Source organism: Ambystoma mexicanum, chromosome 12 (assembly GCF_040938575.1).
Source record: "Ambystoma mexicanum isolate Mex_15411 chromosome 12, UKY_AmexF1_1, whole genome shotgun sequence".
Lineage (NCBI taxonomy): Eukaryota > Metazoa > Chordata > Amphibia > Caudata > Ambystomatidae > Ambystoma > Ambystoma mexicanum.
Window position 1 is genome coordinate 999753622 of NC_090936.1, and position 20343 is coordinate 999773964.

At 46.8% G+C, this 20343-nt stretch overlaps 1 protein-coding gene across 8 annotated transcripts in view; it reads right to left on the minus strand.

Annotated features, from left to right (window-relative positions):
• PPP6R2 (protein phosphatase 6 regulatory subunit 2) overlaps positions 1 to 20343 on the minus strand; it is a 2012581-nt gene that overhangs the window by 1885053 nt on the left and 107185 nt on the right. For 2 of the 8 annotated variants that reach the window (XM_069629516.1, XM_069629513.1), the window contains exon 3: positions 9101 to 9160. The exons of the other annotated variants lie outside the window; for them this stretch is intronic. The gene's annotated coding sequence lies outside the window, so the exon portion shown is untranslated. The remainder of the gene's footprint in view (positions 1 to 9100; positions 9161 to 20343) is intronic. 8 annotated transcript variants of the gene reach the window in all.

Consider the following 20343-nt stretch of genomic DNA (forward strand, 5'->3'; position numbering starts at 1 on the left):
TAATGGTTCTGGAGCAGAGGCAATGAGCGCCGCGACTTCTTCCCATTGATGGCAATTGTAACTAGCCAACAGGGTGGTGGAATTCGCAATCCTTGCTTGGTAGGCGGACGTTGAGGCTACCTTCCTGCCAAACCCGTAAAGTTTTTTGCTCTCCTTGTCGGGAGGAGCTTCCGATGAAGATAAGGGCGTGCCAGCCCTTTTTCTAGTGTTGGTAACCACTAGGGAATCTGGTTTAAGATGTCCCCTTATATACAGAGGGTCAGACTGGGCTGCCCGGAAAATCTTTTCAATTCTGGGGTTGACAGCTCTGGTGAGGTTCGGATTCACCAGGGAAGGATCTATTCTTCGTTGGATGGATTTGAGGATAGGGATGGTCTGAGCGACCGGTCTTCTCTCTCCTACAAACTCCTCCGCGAAGTCCCTTTCCTCCTGTACACCGTGGGTGTCGATGTGGAAGTGTTCCGCTGCTCGAGCGAGAACCTCGTTAAGGAGGGGCTGGTTATCAATTGGAGAGTCAGTAACTGGGGCTTCGCTTTGTACTGGGGAATCTACTCTGTAAATTTCCTGCTCATCTTCTCCCTCCTCCAGGTCCTCATCCTCTGCATAGTAATCTGTCCCGGTTTGTTCTTCCATAATATTAAACTCCTGGTCCTCTTCAGGGAAAACTTGTCCCTGGTAACTGGGGAGTGGAGTAGAATATGGAGTGGAGTAAGGCTGAACCTCGAAGGGTTCAGGTCTTTCGAACCGGGGCTTTTTACTTAGCGGGATAGGATCGGAGGAGCCTGAGGGTGTGGCCCCTTGAGGGTTATATGAAAGAAAGTGTTCTGGGTTCTTATCATAAAAATCAGCCAAGGAAGACATCCTAGACATAACCCTGTCTATGTCTTCACTGGACCATTCCCTGGAACAGGGTATTACTTTAGCAGGTGATGATTTATGGGACTTTTCAAGGGTAGACATGTGTTTGCTTGTCTGCCTAGGGTGAGAGGATGGCTTTACAGGGGTTGAAGGCTGTGCTTTCCGCTGTTTCCCCCCCTCCCCGTGCGTGGAAAAATGTTTTCCCTGTCCCTTGGAGGCCCCAGAGACTTTCGACGCCTGGCGCCGAGGGTCTGGAGAGGTATCTGTGTGCTTCGGGCGTGGGGCCTCACTGGTGTTAACCGCGGTCTCGGTATCTTGGAGCGCGGCCTGGGGGTGGAAGTCGTCTTCGTCTCCCGACGATCGAACTTCCGTTAATGTGTGTAGCGAGGCACTCTTGGCAAGAGTGGATGATTGCCTTGCGTCGTGAGGCGATCTCGATCGAGAGCGCCCAGAGGACACAGAGTCGGACCGTTCTTTTTGTGCCTCTTTCCGGGAAGTCGACGTCGTCGAGGTCCGTTTGGTCTTAGTGTGTTTAGTGTGTGTTAGGTGTGTAGCGCTTGCGTCGCCGGGGGTCTTCCCCATAGCCGCCCTGCCGGACGACCTTCCGAGGTCGGGCACCTGCGCTCGTCGGCTGTCTTTCGACGCCGTAATGCCCTCGCCGTCCGAAAGTGCGGCGTCGCTGCCATCGCTGAAGGCGCCCTCCGCTGCCATGGCCTCCTGCCTGGCGTGGTGGGCCCAACGCTTTGTCGAACGGTCCTTAAGTGTCTTAGGTTTAAACCTACTACACGCTCTGCAGTTCGCTTCGGGGTGATCCCTCGGCAAGCAGAGATTGCACGTGGCGTGCCTGTCGACCCAAGGGTATTTGCGATTGCACTTGGGGCAGAATTGAAAAGGGGTACCCTCCATACGCACCTTAAGGCAGCGGGCTGCTAAGTGTAGGAATATATAAAATGTAACTATATATCAAGAGTGAAGAGTATGTACCACCCCCCACTCTCCCTACTTGTAAGGGCCGAGGCCAGCGGCCTACTAGGCCCGGGCCGAGGCCAGCGGCCTTCCGAGGCCCAGATCCGTCGTGCAGCAGTCGACGGTCGATGACTTCTCCAGCCGTCGTCGAGGTTGAGGGTCGACGTTGGGGTGGGGAAGGGAATGAATAAGAATTATAGTTATAATAACAGCAAAAGTATGGCTAAGGCCAGGGAACTCCGCAAGATGCTTCCGACCAGTATGGCGGAAAAAAACAATCTGAGGATCCTACACGCGTGAGGGATCTTGGGTACAGTGGACGTCACACTAGGGATAGTATTACTGGCACGCCTGTGTCGACGCCCCATTTTCGACTTTCGAAAAACAAACTGTAATACTCCGCAGCTTCCACTAGATGTCGGCCTATGCACAGCATGTGATCTAAGCAGATTCCACAAGCCTCAGAAATATATATATATATATCCTTTGTAACTTGTTATAATGTCTCTTTGTTGGGTTCAAGACTCTTCCATCACCAGTGGTTTCCTCTTCCCTACTGATTACGATGGACAGGGTCCCAGACCCTTCCCTGGTGGCCAGTGGACCTCTCTGCAACTCCCTCTGATGCTTGCTTGGTTTTGCTTTGGGTCCCTGACCCTCATCTTGTTTGGGTTCTAAACCCTTTCTTTCCTTCATGTTTCCCCTAGCCCCCTTGGTTCACTCTCCTGCCAAGTACTGCCGCAAGGCCGATAACTCATATCGACAAGTTCAGTTAACTTGCACTCACTATTTCCAATTAACTTGTTTTTACTTTTCAGGTTTTATGTCCCTACTGGTTCCCGCGTTACACCTGTAACCTCTGATGGGTTTGGGCAACTCTGCCAGTTCTTCCTTTGTTCAGGAGCATTATGCAGGCCTTCCTTGTCTCTGCAAATTCTGCTACAGGTTCTTCATTCCAGCTCGTCGGGCCAGCAGTGTAGGCGCTGTTGCAGGACCACACAGTAGACCTTCTCCAGGTCAGTGGGTTTGGGGAAAACCAGGTGGAGGGCGCTATGGCTGAGAAAGTGACAGAAGAGAAATACTGAGTCAGATATCAGCTGCAGACTATGTTACCCTAGGCTACCCCTGCCTAGTGTAAAAGAACTGATAGAGATTGTTCCACGTGCGTGCGCTGATGTTTAAAAAGTGAATAATGTGACACAGTTCATCAGCATGAGTCAATTGGGTTGTCTCAATGTTTATTCCATGGTCATTATACAACAAAAAAAAACTGTGCAGACACGTATTTTGACCACATCAGTCTTTTTCAAGGCAGAATAATGATTCCACTTGTTGCCTGGCCAAAATGCACGGAAGTGTGTCAGAATCTTGACGCTGCTTTCATATTAAATATTTGCAATAAAGCTTGGCACTTGAAGAATCCCCACAAAAAAGAGGAGAAAGGGTCCAGTGTTACCTATTTCAATTAGTACAAAGTGGGTACAGCTTGGTTTCCCTCATGAACAGCGATGGTTTGCTGTCATCAGATGTCATTTCGGGTCTCTACAGCTCCCGACCGTGCCATCGTCCGGCTTTCACGTTGGGATCTCCAGGTCACGCCACCGCTTCTCAGCCTCCAGCCATATTCCCGGCCAGCTCCACACTTACAGGTGAAGGTCTCTCGCAGCCCACTTCCGGTCTCCAGTGGATGACCGCTTTCGGCTTCCCCAGAGCGGTCATCGCTCCACCTTTGATTCTCCCAGGCTGGACTGTATCCTGTGCCCCTTTCCTTCTCGGCTGGCCCACATCTGGGATGGTTCTTACTGTCACTGAGCTAGTCATCTGTGTTTACGTTGTGACCACTCCCCAATGGAGCACTAGAGTGGATTCCCTTGATCCATGAGTCACTCTTCATGGCTCCTTGGGGCCACCTCTTCCCAGTACTTGTATTGGGGTGGATTTTTGCTTTTCAGACGATCTTCCTAGTGTCAGTTGATGAAACGGACATAATGTTACATTTTCGTCCCAGTTGGTGAAACTGACACGATATTGCAATAGCACAGGGTTGTGTCAGTCAGAGAGGAGGTATGAAGGAGTGCTAGCGGTTTTGGGCAGGTTTGGTTGTGTGTGTTATGCTGTCTATCACCCAGATGGTCGTCCTGATCCCCAGTAGGGGAGTCCCTCCCCATGAAATCCTCCCACATTTAAAAAAAACCCTAGGGGGACTATTTGGTAGCAGCCTCACCTCCCTAGTCTCATGAGAAGGGGCTCCACCGGGGAGAAGTAACACCTAATTAATTGTCACAGCAAACGCTTGGTAGCAGCATCACTGTAAAGTACTCGTACTATCACAGCGGCCAGAGCATGATAATCCTGGGGTTGTTCATACTACACAGTCTTCAGTAAATGCAATAGTCATGTGTAGCTTGCTCAGGAGGTCCCAACCTAGCAAGTTCACTGGGGTATCTTTTGAAAATAACAGCGCTACCACCTCTTGGGTACTTTCACAATAGGTAAATCTTCTTTAAACAGAGCAGACATTTCCCCAGAGATTCCCTGCGTGTCCATGACTTTTCAAGACCAGGGAAAGTGACCTTCTTTAATACAGGTCTTTGTAGCTCCCATGTCTACCATGAAGGTGAATGGTTTGCTACCTATCCTCACACCTACCTGGGGTTCATCTTCTGGCTTGACAGCGATATGATATATGTCATTTATAACGAAGCTGTACACAAGTGTTTCTAGACGCGACAAGACAAGGGAGGGAAACAGAGGGAGGAAAAGACAATCTTACTAGGCCTTCTGTCATTCAGATCGTGCAAGTTTGACAACGCAACGTGCAGGGGAAGGGGGAGTGGGGAAGTGCCAGAGAGAGGGAGGGGGGGAGGGTGCAAACAGGGCAGCATTGCTCTGATTAAGTGCAGCCAAGGCATTGCGGCTCTGGGTATGTGCAAGGAGGCAGGGAACTGTAGATGTTACAGTTAAAGCCCCCAAGTACGCAGTACGCCCACAGGCAGGCAAGGGAGACTGATCATGGAGGAGCCTGGTACCCAGTGAGACTCTGAAGGTACCAAGCAACCTGTCGGCGCAGCAGATGGGTAGATCAGCAGGGGAGGGAGAGAGAAAGAAGAAAACAAATGTCTTGAACTGGTTCGGGAACATCAGGTGGTCCGGTACAGGTTTGAGAGGGGGGGCATGGAGGCCATTCCAGAGTGAGGCACCTGTGGAGGAGAGAGATCTACCCCCCCACCCCACTCTCTGCCTGGAGAAGCATCTAACCATCAGAGTTTGCGGTAGCCGAGCGAAGGGCTTGGGCGAAGGGCTTGAGAAGGAAGGTATTTTGAAAGAGTTGGATGTAATGCAGGCCTCGGCCCCAGAAAGCCTTGTGGACAATGCAGGGGGTCTTGAATTTGATCCTGGTAGCCACCGGAGCCAGTGGAGAGTGTGAACAGAGAAGGAGAGCGTGGAGTCCAAGATCACAGGAAGGCAAAGGAAAAAAGGCCCAAGGAGGGCGGCCAGAGTGAGGGGGAAACGGGAGCAGGGATCCCAATGAGAAGGATCTCCGTATTACTGGCATTAAAGCAGAGATCGTTGGAGGCGCACCAATCCTGAATCGTTTAGAGACAGTCAGGAATGAGCGAGAGAGAAGAGGAGGCAGAGGGGAGCCTGAAAGCGAGCAACGTTCCATCCACATAACACTGAAAGTTAGAGGAAAAGGTTGCATCAGGTGGGCCAACGAGGCCAAGTAGACATTGAAGAGCCAGGGAGATTGGATAGAGCCCTGGGACACCACATGTGGAGAGAGGTGGTGGAAAGAAAGGACCCAAGTTGGACCTGGGAGGGTTGGTCCCGGAGGAAGGAGGTCAACCACCCACAACCAGTGACTGACAGGACTGGGCACGTCGGGGCTCGCTGTGGGCGGTCCTATTGGGGATAGGGGCTCAACCCCCAGAGTGGAGAAACGCTCCCACATAGTACACTCGCTCCAGTGTATTGGGTTACTATACCCTGTGGCAGGAGGTTCTTGTCCCAGGACTGAAATGGGGCTGTGGGGCTTGCTGCTGTATATACGCTGGTGCAGGGTTTGAACCTGGGTTCTGCATTTGCTGGTGTGGAGGCGATGAATATTCTTACTGCAGTGGCTGTCCAGGGTTTGTGGAATGTGAGCACATACTCAGGCCCACTAGGATAAACACAGGGATCATAAGAATACACTGGTCTGCTCCTGCACTCTCAAGCAAAGTGTCCTGACTTGCCACATGCCCAACACACTTCCGGTCCCCCAAATCTCTACCTCATACCCCAGAATCTACCTTCTCTGCCGCCATGGAAACAACCTCTTCCTCTCTGAGAACATCCTGTGTCCCTTTTGTCAGAGTACCGCTCCATCCATTCCAGTGAATGCCTTGTGTCCTGCTGCCCCTCAGGTGAGCTGGTAATCAGTGCTCCTTCTACTTAACTTCTCCAACTCCTTCTGAATTCGCTTCAGCAGAAGTTTGCTTTTCCTGTGCCTGCAATGATGCACTATTATTGCCTGACTCTCAGTCCATCCCACCCCTTCTATCCCTACTACCTTATCTAAATCCTTTTGCACATCTTTGGGGAGTCCCTTTCGCAACATGTGATAAAAATGCTATATACTTGTCCCAGGGATCCCCTGTCTCTGCCCTGCACACTTCTTTAATCTGGTTTATATACAATGCAGGGTCTTCGTCCAACTTCATGGTATGGGCCATAATCAAATTGATGTCTGGTGCATCTGGGTATGCTGACCCCCAACTGGTTCCCTAATCTCATTCAACAGTCATTAAACTGTGCTCCATCACGATTGTCATTATGTATCTGTCCACCCAGTCTTTCTCCAAATCTTGTCTGTCTGTTCCAACAGCACGGCAAATACACTTTGCATGCCCCCACTGCCAATGTAATTCCTGCAGTCTTTTTCTATTGCATATATCCATGTACTTGCCCCCGCTGGGAGGGTAATGCATTCATGACATTATTTCCGTCCATGTGTGACCAGGACACTTCTTGTGCCCTCCCGTGTCCCAGTCCCCAAAGGCTCTCTACCCTGTGTTGGTACTCGCGGTATCTCATCCTCCCGATCATCTCCTGCTCCACCTACGACACCCACTCATCTTCCTCCTCTGCATCTCTCGCCGTTCGAGTCAAGTCATAATCTATGCTGGCAGTACACAATGGACCCTCTAGATTTCCCCCCAGCATTGGGGGAGATCTTTGTTTGCCTCTACTTGCACGTCCTTAATCACTATCAATTTGAAACAGAATATCACCTGCTTTCCATTCATCTGAGCCTATCGTCACTTTCAGTCCCTCCCCCTACTCCTACAATGCTCGCACCAGCTTTACTACTGTCCTATGGAGCGCCGTTTCCAATTCTCTGTGCCCCATTTTCTACTTCCATAACCAATTGGGTCTCGATTAGCATTAGTTACTGAATGGCTTGCGGCATTCGCGCTAGCTGCGGGAGCTCTCTGCCTTGGTGTTGGTTGGGGTACAAACCGGGGGTTGGTATTACCTTCTGCTGATTGCAAGGGGTAACACCCAAATGGGGGCTGGGCCATGGGTACGACACAGGGTGTAGCCACCATCCTTGACCATTCTCCAAATTTAGAGGATGCTTTGCCTACTTTTCAACTTTCTCCCTATAGATTTCGCAGCGGGATATGTACATATGTCCCAACACATCCTTGTAATTATAGCCTCTTTGGGCCAAGGATTGTACATTCTCCCTTTGGTATCTGCGACCCAATCACAATGGTATTTGAGAATATGTTCCTTGCAATGCCTAAACCCCGAGAATTCCTCGATCCCTTCTCCCCTTGCAATGCCTAACCCCCGAGAAGTCATAGCTTCTTAGAAGTCTAGAATTGCAGTATTGTTTGCGGTAATTATACATAGTTGAGAAATAGAATGCAAAAGTTGTATAATAAACTGATGACTGAAATTGTGCCTTTACTGCATGGCCCTATTTTTTGTTCTTGGGTTTCACACAAGGCTTGGGTGGAGTACTTGTTTACAACACCTCTAGTGCTTCCTCATCTCCATGACAATTGCTAATGGGTTCTGCCATGACTCCAGTGTCGTTATTGGGAGAATGACAGCGTAGCAAATAAGCCTTTTGCATATGTTTCCTGTGTTATATCTTCTGGCGCGCTCTCCTCTTGTTTTTGTGATTTCCAATAGGGTTTAAAAAGTTGCCATTGTTTTTCCTTGAAGTTTTATTTTTGGATAACTTTTGAGATGCAAGTAGCAGCTTTGCTTATATCTTTAAGGTGTACGATGGAGTAGTCATCTAGAACGCTAAAACATGGCAGTTCTCTTATTAGATTCTACTGTGCCACTAGTGTAGTACTAATGTGAGCTGGGCGGTGGCTTTGTTAAACTTACAACATGTGAGGATTTTAATTAGACATTAATATCGTATCCATGTCAGGATCCATCACTGTCATGTTACTGTGGGCCTGACACAGTGATAGTAACTGCTGTAGTCAAGGCTGCAGGATTAGTAGCCAACATGGAGGGTTGCGTACCCAGGTTGACTAAATTACTCATCAGTGTCAATTATATTGAAGGCTTTTGCAATTGATAAACTCATCTGTGGATTTTTGGTTAGTTATTCAGAGATTTAGTAGTACGGTTTAGAGCCGCGGATTAAACCCGCACCTTCAGTGCGAGAGGGACTTAGATCGGATACTGCAGTCGTGTCAATAGAGTTCATCAGGGGGGCAGTGTTAACAGGCTCTCCTCAATGATATCACGTTCAGTATGATGAATCTGAATGTTCGTTACAAGGAGCAAGGGTGACAGTCTTGCTCGTTTCAGTTAGAGGGACTGGATTTATAATTTCAGCTTTGTGTTGCAATGCATCGATATACGCTGAATCCGTTGCATCAGGGAATATGAGAGAAGTTGTAGCAGGACACATTTATTTACTTCCACTGGATCAAGACCATTTGCAGTGGGAGGCTTTGTGGCTGTAAATAGTTGGAACTCCAATGAAGATATTCATTCAGGACTAAGACACTTAAAGTCAGTCTGCTAAGGGAGTGCATTTCAGTGACATCTTGAATCAAGGGGAGTAGCCGATTGTGCAGGCGGTGTTTTGGAATCACTAGTATAATACTTTGAGATCTTTTCTCGGTAAGCAATCGCTTTGGGCTTTGGGCTTAAGAGACCCTTTTTGATGTGGCTGCTTGGCAATTTCATGCTCAAGTAAGTTAGAAGCACAATGTTCTATGGAAGGTGTCTTAGAGGAGGTGGATCGTTCGCTTACCTGTAGCATCCCAGGGACGCAGATTCACCCTCCATCGCCTGCAGCGAACCATGCACAGACCTGTTGGAGAAAGTAAAGTTTGCCATGGAGCCGGTAAAATGGTTGAAAAGGGCCAGGGCATTGCTGCCTTACATCTTTCTCCACTGGGAAACAGTTAAAATGCCCCTTTGCCCCTGAACCCAATCTCACCTTAGAGTTGAATTAGCATAAAGTTCTATATTAGCCCTAAGTAAGGGATAATGAACCCTCATCTCGATCAGTGCATGCCAGAGTTCACATCTTGAAATGCTATCAAAAGCCGCCTTAAGATCTATAAAGGCCATACCCATTTGGCCACCTTTAAGAGTAACATAATTATTCATAATTATTCTAATCTGAACACCTCATCGATTGTATTCACCCCTTTACGTAATCCTGCCTGCAAATGGCCGAGTGCACATGTCTCAGTAGTCCAATCATCCAGTTTAGTTGGCAGGATCTTTCCAAATATCTTACTGCTGGTGTCCAACAGTGATATTGGACAATATTTTACTCGACTCGACTTGCCATTTCTGAAGATTGGAACTATTTCAGCACTATGCCACGCTGCTGGCTTCATTACAGTTTTAAGAATAGCATTAACTACAAGTAATAAATAAGCGACCCATATCATAGGTTCACTCTTATAGAGGTCCACCGGGATACAATCTGTGCCCAGGGCTTTACCTCTGGCTTGCGTATTAATAGCCGAGAGGACTTCAGGTAGTGAAAATTCCAAAAGGTGTTGCTAGATCAGACATATTCATAAGGGCTAAAACTACCCCAGGGAGACAGTATAAAACAAGCTCTACTCTATATAAAGAGAGGTAAAATGGGCAAACCATAAGTTATCAGTTACGGTCATGGCGGTATTACTCAGATTAGCTTGCATGCCATTAGTAACTATTTTCCAGAACCCTTTAGTAGCTTTAGCCTTATCCTAATCAGCCTTTGCCAGGGCATCCCAGTTCTTAAGCTATCTGTCTTTTCTTGTCAACTGCCAATGCCTTGAATTTCCATTGACCACATCCTCCCCACTAGTGTTTCTGGCCTTTATCGCACTACCTTGTTTTTGTCTAATTTTCCTGCATTCTCCATCATACCAGCTCTCTTTTGCACCCTGGTACATTACGCTAATTTCCCCGGATCAGAAACCAATTGCATCAAAACTGAGAACATGGCTGAATGTTTCTCTAATACAAAATCAGTGTCACTAAGATTTTATCCCAGGACCTCCGCAAGATCAGATAACATTTCCTGGTAGGCTGATGGGAGATTCCTCCTGGCGAAAATATCCTCGCAACTCAACCGTTTCCTATTATTTATGGGAATACCTGGGTATTGATTGCTTCTGCCGACTACTCCCTCGGTTATGAAGTTCCAAGGTAAAACACGAGATTATGGTCGCCTTCTGGTCTCAAATTTCCAGGGATTTGGCACATTTTCAATTGGAAGATCAATTAAAATATAATCAATACGACTATTTTTCCCCATGGTAAATTGGAGAAGGAGGAATATCAGAGTTCACCCAGCTGTTACAAGCTCGTAAGCCCATTCTAAAAAACAATCTTGCAGTTTGGGCAGCATATCTATAATATTTACTCTTAGATGGTGCTATAAACGGCAGGATATCCAAAATGGTACCCTCCAACAGGTTTAACATTTCCTTTTGTGGTTCAAATTGGAGATTCATGTCTACCACAATAACCACTATTGGTTCACATACCCAACACTGCAACCAATCTTGCACTAGAATCTCCAATTGCTTCAATCGTCCCATTGAACAACAAGGACAGTTGAAACCATTACATATTAAGATTTTCGTACCACATGGCAATACAGAAATAGCTCATGCAGGTAAGGGGAGTTGGCAACTAACTGGTTGATCTGTGAATCAATATAATTTGAATCCATATGCACAGTCTCCCCATTAGGGAGGCCCAACTTACCTGTAGGGCAAATTGCTGGGATAATTGGTGTACCCCGCAAACATCAAGTTTTTACATGAACCTGTTTCTTGAAAGCAAATAATGTCATGTGTATTAACAAAATCTACCCACTCGGATGTTTAGCCAGACCTGCAATGTTCCATGTTAACCACCTCAGGTTTTTTTAATTGTGCTTCAATAGGGTGTAGACTCTTGATCAGCTCTAGTGTGCTTAGTTAAAGGAGTCTTGGGGATATATGGTTAACGCAAGCATAAACACTATCAGTAGCATGGTTATACAGACTGCATAAAACAGATTTTCCTACACGTCCGAGTGACTGCTCGAGCGCAGTTCTAGTTGGGTCCATTAGAAGTTGGTTGCAATTAGGGGGGCGCCGTTGCGTGCGATCAAGATGGCTGCCCATCGAGTAGCTCTGCAGTCCGTGACCACAAGCCAGCTGCTTAAACACCCTTACTGTGCGCTGAATACAGTAAAGACGACCGGAATCTGATCCGGTGGGGTATAACACCACCCTTGACGATTTCTTGGCTTATTGGTGCTCCAAGACCGCAACCAGCCCCTTTGAGGCCCTGCGCTCCTGGTGTGCGATTTTGACGACATCCAGCTGGATACGATTTTCTGCCCTGCTGGGTTGCCGGAAATGGGGGAACGACACCAGACGCACCAGGAGGAACTCGCTCCTGCCATGGGTGTAGCGCGCTGCCTGCACTCCATATCCGCACGGCCCAAGGGGTGCCTGCTACCCTGGTGCACTGAAACTGAACGGGTGGCTTGTTTCTGTGGTTGCGGGGGCCAGCGGTACACCGCACACTAGCTTCCCCAGACCTGCCTAGACAGACTAGGGAGCGCATGAGAGGGGAGACGGATGCTGGTGGGGACTGCCGGAGGCACCCCCGTCACTGGTGCAGACCGGTGCCGGAGTGGTAGCGGCTCTGATCCCGGCAAACCTGACGGCTCAGAGTCCGAGATCCATCTGCAGGGGCTGCCCCTGCTCCAATAGCGTGCTGTTCTACTGATAAGCTCCAACTGGCGAGACCGGACATACAGACAACCTCCACATGCCTCGGGTTTCGGTATTGCCAAACTCCAAAGACCGGAGCAGCCTGGCGTAGCTCCTCTCCTGACTCGTAGTGGAACCTTGTTGCGGGTGGGTTGGTGTCTGTGCCATTCCCTTGCCTTACCTGCTGGGTCTGCTTCTTCCACACAGAGCTGGCTCGGGACCTGGGTGTCCAATTGGAACTACATGCTCCCATTTCCATTATGCGCGTGGAACACACTGCTCAGCCCGGTGGCTCCTACGCCGGTGGTCATCATGCTGCGCCCCACACACCCTAGTCACACACAAAACTCACTAAATACTGCTGAACTAAACAAAGGCATTGCTATCCCATCCTACCCAGGACATCAACAGCCCATACCTGCTACAGCTGTATTGTGCATGCTTTCTGTAACAGTTGCATTGGGGCTGGGTGCCTCTCTGGCTCACGCTTCTGCCCCTGACAAGCGAGACCGGGAGACACCTAACCAGATACTAGGAACAGGCCGCCCTATCTGCTGACCCTGAGGATTACCAGCTCCAGTGTGCAAGTGGCCAACTAGCTACCGGTGCCTAAAGATTTCAGAACAGATTGATTCCCCTGTCTTGCGGCAGATACAACTGATACTTTTGGGTCTTGACTAGCATCTCTGAGGAGCAGCTCTTTTTACACACAAAGGAGGCGGCAGACCCCTGGAACTGTCCCCTGCTGCCCCTGCGCTGTGGATGGGTCACCGCCGGCCCTCCAGGTGTCGCAACCATAGCCCATCTGCCTGATAGTTCGGGTGAGGCGTAATACACTGGACATTGCATCATCCGTACTTGCAGCCTTCCCTGCCCTCTTATCAGCAATTGCTGCTTTATTTGGCCCGCCAATCCGAAAAGGGGGGGGGGGGAGCAAAGCTCTTTAAATATGTTAGCTAAACCCACCCCTAGAGAACCAGGGGTGCAGGCGACGCGGAGCCGGGCCCCCCTCTCTACTGAGGAACCCACAGGAGCTACAGCAGATAATGGGCTATATGCGAGGAGGGTTCACAAACCTCAACACCAAACTTGACGACATGAGTGGCCCGATCAGCGCCATAAATACCCGCATGGAGAAGACGGACACCCGTGTCACCGAGGTCGAGGTCGGGGTCGGGCTGGCGGAGGATGACATCAACGCTCTCAGAACAGACTTCACGGCACTCACCAAACAGGTGCAGGTCATCAGCAAGAAAAATGAGGATTTGGAGTTCATTTCACAGTGAAATAATATTAGCATTATTGGGGTCCCCGAGGATAATATCAGCGGCTCAATGGAGGATTTCGTTGACACACCCTCCTCTCCCTGCTTGACGGCCCCACGCTTTCGCCTCAATTTGCTATAGAACGCGCTCACCGTTCACTGACCACAGAGCCTAAACTGGGAGCCCATCCCCGCCCAATTATCGCCAGAGTTTTGAAGTATAGAGACCGAGCTGCACTGCTGCGGGCTGCCATGACCAAGGGGGAGCTCCTGTTAGGATCCAATAGAATACACCTTTAACCCGATTTCTCCATCACAGTGCAGCAGGAGCGGAAAACCTTCATGGCAGTGAAAAACACTGGGACCATGGGGTCAAATATGCTATGTTATTCCCTGCCAAGTTAAGAATCGAGTACTCGGACAAGGTTTACTTCTTTATGATCCCAGAAGCAAAGAAATTCCTGGATCAACATTTCCATGGGCGACTTTGGTTATCCTTGCATTGTGCTAGCATCCGACTCTTGAGTTGCGGTACTAATGGAGGATGCATTTTACTTGAGCTTGTACTGGACTCCCAGTGCCAATCACCTTGTTGAAGAAGCGATGAAAGCTGCAAGGAAATCTAAACTATTTAATTTGTGGGTATAGCTTACACAAGCATTGCTCATTGTTAGTTTGATATAGAAACATACATATGCAACAATAACTAACTAGATTAAAAGTGTGCAGTAAGCAACATCAAGGATTTTTGAGCATATTGAGCACAAGGTTATAGTTTTCATCTATTGTGCCAACTACATGTTAATACCTGTTTCACCAAAAGTAGCTCCTGCTTACTGCGAGCTGTTCTTACTCATCAAATCTTTACTTTGATCTCTGCTGAGAGAGGGGCACAGAGGGAATACAGTAAATTATATTTCGGTATGACAACCTTAAGGGAATGCAGTAAAACTGAGAAGAGACTTCATACCTCTCCCTTGGGGGGGCAGGGTATCCCCTCTGAGTCTAGAGAGGTGAACCCGCTACGTAATATCCTCCCTAGGAATCTGAGCAAATGGGACATGAATGGGAGTGAGCACCCTCCACCCCCCTCGTTAGGGGAGGAAGGACTCCCATTCAGAGGAGGAATTCTAGGCCAAATACCCTATCTGCATATATGGGACTACCTGCTATGAAGTCTAAATCTGTCATCCTTCTGTTTGGCTTCAGGCAATGTGGGAACAAAAACAGCCATACCAAGAAAAATAGATGTCTCTTTAAAAAGAGACATGTACATCACTGGGAGTAGTAGCTCTTGTGAGGAGAGTGTGGTATGCAGGGGAAGCCCCCTGATGAGATTATGCCTTGGAGAGGCAGAGCAGAATGAAGTCATAGCACGTGTCTTTTTGAAAGGTGATGAACGCCAAGGAGATGAATAATCCTACAACAGTAGAAACGTTGCCCAAACAGGGACCTAAGACACGTGCAAGGTGGTGGTGAGACCACAGCTGCTTAATGGTGAGCGAGACACCCAACGTGCGATGTCAAGACCAGTCAGAGGAGCTGAGAATGCTATGCCAGCAAAGCCAGACACACAGAAGAAAAACTGAGAAGCCAAATACAAGAGTGCACGCCGAGCCCCGCGAGGTGCCACCACGTTGGAAAAGGTACTGGGGAGAACTTGAGAGGTGAGCGGCCGCCGGGGAAAAATATTGGGAGGAGAGAAAACTCAGTCACAAGTATAAAAGTCGAACCTCAAGTGAACAGAATTGGAGTTATCCGAGTACAGAGCGTGACGAACAACGCTGTTTGGTAAACAGATAGAAAGTGCAAGCGACTAACCTGGGAGGAAGGGAGACGCCCCCAGGTACTGAGCTTGAAGAGAGGAGAGAGCTCACTGCAAAGATATATAACGTATTGTGAAATCAGATTGTCAAGGGAACAGAATCATAAAATAGAATCCAATAGCAATAATCCAGGAGAGGGGGACTCAATTTGGGTACAGTTATACAAAACCTAGGGTTTGTGAAACCTCAAGAATATAAGTAACATGCAAGCAAAGACCAGAGTGTTGAGAAACTATTTCAAGGAAATGTGTCGTAAATCAGGCATTAAAGAGAATGCAAGCCCCACAAGTAAATGGGAAGAGCAACACAAGTTTATGAAGGAACACCTTCAGGGAAAATAACTTAAAGAATCCTATATTCTAAACAGATACATTTGTGTATCAATTACCACAGGGAATCAGATACAGCCTTAAAGAGAATGCTGCTGGGAAGAAGACAACCAGGAGAAGAGAGGCAGTCTCTTACCCTATGTTGAGATATTCATATTAGTGGTAGGGTCAGGTAGAGTTAGGTAGAGCTAGGTTTGGGACCGAGGACAAAATATACTTTTTGGCTTTCTGACAACAGAAGAGTACCTTCAGTTAATTTAGACAGGCAGGGTGATACCTTTAGTAATAGGGAAAGATGGGCCTTTTTCTTATATTTCAATTCAAGAAAGTAGTCATGTCCTACATGTGTCGGACAGTGTCCAGCTAAGAGTGCAGGGCAGGAGATTAGGTTAAGGGAAAATGCATATGCCATTGTTGTCACACAGTGAATGACGGGGGTAATTTACTTTGTTGAAATTACTTCAAATTACTTTGTGGGGCAGTGATTCTATAGATGTAATTCATGGTTAGGGAGTATGGACGGGTTGATGGTGAAGAAGGGGCGTATAACCTTTTTTGAATTTACATCTTTTATTAATGAACAGGTATTAACACAGAAGGAGGAACAAAACAATGCAGTAAAATGAAGAAATAAAAGAGGTTGGCGGACCCTTCTCCATTAACAGAGATTAGCCACAAATAGCACACGCATAAAGAATTTGAAGCAATTTCAACTCAGTAAATTACCACAAAATAATGCTAAAATAACATACAACCAGAGAAATGTTACAGGGACTAAAGATAGGGCTATCAAAACAGTGACACAAGATCGACAGACTAAACAAATATTCTTGCAAATAAATGGGCCGTCAGCAAGGGTTGGCCTTTCAGACCTGAAGGGCCTGTTGAATAAGGGTTCAGTCTTCCCAACCTGTTTCTAAAACCACTGTCAACAGGAGAAGACGCTCATTCACCCCTCATTCAATGAACTCGGCTGCTTGGTTCCTGATGAGGTAAACTGATGAAGTATCAACAGACAAGTCCTGAATAAAGTTCAAAACAAGTTTTATTAACTTGGTCAGGATGGGGATAAACTAGTGTCACAGCGTAAAGGAATGTTTTTTTTTCTAAAGTTACTAATCTATTGTACAGTTTCAGAAATACTGTGTCCAGCTTGCTTTTTGATAGCCCTCAACCTAGGGATAATTACGGTTTGCTTCTTGGCAATCTCCTACCAGGAAGTCTTTCTTCAACCTTGTTAAGGATTTTTGTCAAGCTGCTTTATTCTCGCCCTCTAGTCAAGAGTGGCCCTCCTGAGTCCATGGGTCGCTTTCCTTGTCTGGTCTTTGGTGTTGCTTTCAGCAAGCTTGCTGGTGTCCTTTTTAGTCCAATTTGACTCCTAGTCTGGGGTGGTGTGTCTGTATCCCCGACAAGTGCATTGTTCCCTTTTATAGGGAACTGTCTGAATAATGTTAGTCTTGAATTGTTTATTCTTCCTGCCAAGATTCCTTTTAGCCTGCGAATGATCCCTTTTTCAGGTGATTGGTTTGGCTTCTTTTGTCTGCCGAGGATAGGTTTTCACCTTCTGATGGCAAATGGTTCCATTGCGACGACAAATGAAACTTATGAGCCAAATGCTATTTGGAAGTGGTACATTGACCAATATCTCTGCAAGTGTTCTATGTCCAGTCACACTGGAACCGTTTCAGAGTAAGCACAAGACAAAGACAAAATCGTGAACGGTCTCAAAGAGGGCAAGAGGAACTGGTGATTGGGAGAAGAGCCACTGTCAATGAGGCCAATTCGCAAGGAGGTGGTGGTAACACTAATTGAGGGGTAAAGGGTGTATTTTGCTAGTTGCTCTGCCAGATATCAACTCTTGGCTCAGATTACCAAAGATATTGGTGCAGGAGGAAATGGTCTGCAGAATACCTACCATTTACTGGCTCCACGTGACATCGCGTAGCAGGTGGAACTCATGGTCCAGAGATCCTTCCCACCTAAGGGAAAGCATATGCAAAAGTACTCTAAACCATATTTACCTGTGAGAAGCTCAGATGTTTTCTTCCTTGCCAACTGAAAAATGGAGGCCACTATAAGAGTAAATAGATTGTTTCTACCACTGTACCTGGAGGGTGGAGGGATTCAATTCCCATGTCTTTATACTAGATACCCATTTCTTTCTTAGACTCTTGGGCATTAAGATGGAATCCTGCCTTGCTTTTCTGGTAGCCATTGAGACATACTGAGTTCAATGCTGTGCTACCATATTAAATGACAAACCCAATGCTGGCGCCCTCCTTTTGTAAAGCGCAGAGCTGTTAGAGCGAGGTTTACACTAGGAACAACAACATTTTTAAAATTAAATACAAATTACATTCCCAAAATTGGTGGTTCAGTCCATCAAAACAGCACTGGATAACCTTTTTCCAGCTGTCAGGGCTCATCCAACTGTGGGACCCATCGTTTTGGCAGCCCCTGTCCACTGACACTTTGAGCCAAAGACATCGGCAGACAATAGGATAGCCATGCGAAAGGGGGCCTTAGGTTAGCTGCAACTTCTGCAGGACTCTGATCCAGCCCTTTTGGCTTCTGAATCCTACTTGGTCTGCCATAAAGATTAATTAGACCTCGGAACACATCCCTCCTTTCTGACTAAAGTAGTATCCTCCTTCCTCATTAACCAAGAGAGACTCTCTCTCACATTATTTCTAGATCCACATTTGGGGCAGAGCAAAGTCTTCAGAATCTCGTAGGAGAAGCACTGACATTGTATATAAATTGGATGCAGTACTTTAGGAAAATCATGTACAGTGTTTCACAACCAGACAAAAAGTTATCCAAGGTTTCTATAGCTAGACTGATACTGTTTTATTTTATTATCACTTCCCCCACCTTCACCACCCACTTTTCCCAGAGTGCTTATGCACAAACGCAATTAGAAACCAGGTTATGGTGCGTCAGGCACATACGCTGGAATGTCATCAGCAATACAGCCACTTTCGCTTCTCAATTGTTTTTTGTACACAGTATTGTATAGCCGCCAACTCTAGATCTGATGTGAAGTTTGGAAAGGCTATTTTCCAGAACATATTAATATCAGTCTATCCCACCATCCCTTTTTTGGGATCATTTTTGGTATTTCCCCATTAGTAAAGAGTGAATGGAGAGCGATGATGTAGTAAGGAAGTTACCCACATATGGACTACTGTACTCCAGTGTTCTTTATTCCATAAGCCCACTCACCATCTCCCTTAAAAGATGCATAATCAATTAGCCTGACTGGCGCAGGGGTGGTTTTGCTTGGAAACAATGCCAGTCTGTGGGCCACTCCACACTCATGACAGTGGCTCAACGCCTAAATGTAAGTAAGAGCCTGGTCCCGTTGCCATACAATGTACTCCTTTAAGTATGGAGTAAAGCGAACAATGAACTTGGAGTGCAATAGTCACTACAGTGAGTGCATTTTATCCTCCCATGTCTTTGTGCTCCTTTTACCATACATTTTGGAAGAATACCATGTTTTTCAGAACTAGCATGTGGTGGAAAGTTTTTTTAAGCAGAATTTAACCAAATGTTGTAAAGAACACATCGGCAAAATGCAGCATTAGCCCTTGAGCTATTGTCTAAAACAATAGTACATATAATCCAAAAGGGATTTGTGAAAGGATTACAGCCAAAACGGATTTGGTTGCCATTCAAGTAAAATGTGGAGGATATAAACCCCTAATCTTGTTTCATGTGCCATTGCAAGAAACCACACATTCAGCCATGGACCCTTAAGATGCCAGAATGCTAGGATGTAGATCTCTCTTCCAAACAAAGGAACTAAATCAGATTTCCTGATAGACTTGACTTTTTCAAAGTCAGGATACAGTTCCAAGGGTCTTTTTACATATAAATTGCATAAAGTTCTTATTGAATCTGAAGAGAAAAAAAAAGAAAACAAAAAAAAAAATAAATAAAGACTTCTACATGAAAGTCCCACTCATCCTATCACACGGGGCGGGCGGGTAGTTCCAGAACAATTCGCTTAGGAGTGATTGGTTCTGCTGGGCCATCCAAGGGATTCAGTAGGCCTGTAAGATATACATGCAAGAGTACCACAGCAAAGGCCTTGAGGATTTACTTCTGTTCTTTGTGGTTTGCCTTTTAATCCTTATTTTCTTTGGTGAATTGGGGAATTCCACTTTTTCTTGTGTTTTGTTCTTGGTGGGCTGTAGCTGAGAAGAGGATAGAGGCGATATTAAGACTTTGGCGTAGCTTGGTAATGGCAGCAGCAAGTTGAGGCATCTTGCTCCTGATGTGCTCTTTGGCCACTCCAGTTATTCAATAACTGAGCCATGTGTCCTGTGTTAATTGCGATTACAGACGACCCCCCGCACATAGTTCAGCTGGCATGTCTATTTTGGGCTTTACCTACCACATTGTCAGAAACAGCTAATGTTTGCCGTTTAGCAACAACACCACTGCTACATTGCACAACGGGCATCATGGAGAAATGTGATCACTTGGCTTTGTGGGCATTGGGCACAGGTGTGATGTTTGGAGAATGCACACAACTAGCTAGCGACATGCAAGATCCAGGGAATAGTACTTGATTCAAAGGGTTTAACTCAGGCAAAAAAAGTGGACACAGGAGAGCAGTAAAAGCTAAACCATTTAATATATTTTACCTTGTTGAACAGAATTTGGCAAAGGTTGGCATAACTTAATTTGCAGTAAAAAAAAATAATACATTCAGCTAAGGGATAGCACACCTTTTCTGGGAGGGAAGGAGAGGATTAAGAAAAAAGGGACAAAAGGATGTTTCTATACCAACCAGACACCTTTAAAACAGAAGTGAAGCACATACTCTTCCGCTTTCTGTGTTTTGC